Consider the following 2,307-nt stretch of genomic DNA (forward strand, 5'->3'; position numbering starts at 1 on the left):
TCCTTCTGGGGAAAGGTTGCCCGCACCAAGACCTGGCCATCACCATTGACAACACCGTGGTGACGCCAAGTCGGACTGCGAGGAATCTGGGTGTGATGCTGGACGACCAACTGTCGTTTGCTGCAAACGTTGCATCGGTTGCTCGCTCCTGCAGATTTCACCTCTATAACATCAGGAGGATTCGCCCATTCCTCACCGACGAGACGGCACAGGTGCTCATCCAGGCTCTGGTCACCTCCCAGCTGGACTACGGCAACTCCCTCCTTGCTGGTGCCCCGGCGTCGGCCATCAGACCTCTGGAGCTTGTTCAGAAAGCTGCAGCTCGTCTGGTGTTCAACCGCCCTAAGTTCTCCCACACAACTCCCCTTCTCATGTCCCTACACTGGCTCCCAGGAGCTGCTCCCATCCACTTTAAGACTCTGGTGCTGGCCTACAGGGCAGTGAAGGGGAACAGCTCCTTCCTATCTCCAGGCCATGGTCAAGCCCTACACCCCCGCCTGACCACTTCGCTCTGCTGCCTCGGGACGCCTGGCTGCCCCGTTGCTCAGAGGCCCCTGCTGCTGATCGACCCGGTCCCGGCTCGGTTCTGTCCTGGCCCCACAGAGGATGAGAGACATAGACAGACACCTAGAGAGAGAGAGAGAGAGGGAACCAGCCTGAGAGGTTTTGTTTAATCAGAAGGTTGTAGGTTCAGTTCCACACTGTGTGTTTTAGAGACCTCCATCATTTTTAACCACAAACTCTTGATTGTCCGTAGATGTCAATACACAATGACTGGCTGAGACTGCAGCCCGCAGTAAGCTTCAACTGGACTCACTGGTTTTACACAATGAATGGACTCAACCTGCTGTGTTTGGACCAGATGATCAGTACAGTAAACAGCATTTGGTTGATTATCATCACATCTGATAGAGACAGAGAGAGATCTACATTCAAATCAAATAATATTCTCTGAGGAGTTGAACCTACAACCTTCTGATTATGAGTCGTTACTGCTGACCACTACACCACCATGACCCCTGTGGAATCACACCTGTCTACATCATCGAGTACTGTGTACTACTGACACGTGGTCTACTGTCAACTAATATCTCAATACAAGTGAAGGGACATGTGGAACATTCATAGTTTGATGTGCTGATTAAAAGTGATTGATATTTCTTATTGTCTTAAGATACTTTGGTCATATTGTTGAAGAAACACCCACACCAATAGAGCACCTTTAACCTGAACTGATATAGATAGATAGATAGATAGATAGATGGAGACATATATATATATAGATATAGATAGATAGATAGATATATATAGATAGATACAGACATAGATAGATGGATAGATAGATATATATAGATATAGATAGATAGATAGATAAATATATATATATAGATAGATAGATAAGATAGACAGATAGACAGATATTAAGTTCAAAATAAGCAGTAATCAAGCAGCACAGGTGGAAACAAGGCTCGTCATGGTGATTGAGGCTCTGATTGGTGGAGACTCACGTCAATCAAGCATGAGAGAGAGCGAGAACAGGTTTCAATGATGAGTCTATGTCGATCACCCACAGGAAAGAGTCAACAGGTGAGACATTTCTTGTGGGTGATCGACATAGACAGACAATAGAAAGAGAGAGAGTTAAGGGTAGAAAAAACAGAAACTCCAAGGCGGGACCCCTCTCTCTCTCTTCAGGTGTGTGTCAAGGTCTCTCGCCCTCTGCCTCTCATTTTTCACCTTTTCTACGTGAAAGGTGGTGAAAGGGGCGTGGCCACAACACAAGACTGGTAAAAGTTAAAATAAATAAATCTCTATATGGGTTTTATTCATTGTCTGTTTGATGAAGTGACAGGTTTGATAAATAAATAAACAAGTGAAGTTTGGGTTGGATTTGGTTTGAATCCAGCATTTAGTTTCATAAAACGTCAGAATATAAAGCAGATGAGAATAACTGGTAATTATATGAGAAAAGAAGGAGGATGGATAGTATTTATGTATTTATACTGAGATGTTGTCTTTTATTTATCCAGTCTTGTGTTGTGGCCACGCCCCTTTCACCACCTTTCACGTAGAAAAGGTGAAAAATGAGAGACAGAGGGTGAGAGACCTTGACACACACCTGAAGAGAGAGAGAGGGGTCCCGCCTTGGAGTTTCTGTTTTTTCTACCCTTAACTCTCTCTCTTTCTATTGTCTGTCTATGTCGATCACCCACAAGAAATGTCTCACCTGTTGCTTCGCTCCTGTGGGTGATCGACATAGACTCATCATTGAAACCTGTTCTCGCTCTCTCTCATGCTTGATTGACG

The sequence above is a fragment of the Lampris incognitus genome, chromosome 19 (assembly GCF_029633865.1).
Source record: "Lampris incognitus isolate fLamInc1 chromosome 19, fLamInc1.hap2, whole genome shotgun sequence".
NCBI classification, from domain to species: domain Eukaryota; kingdom Metazoa; phylum Chordata; class Actinopteri; order Lampriformes; family Lampridae; genus Lampris; species Lampris incognitus.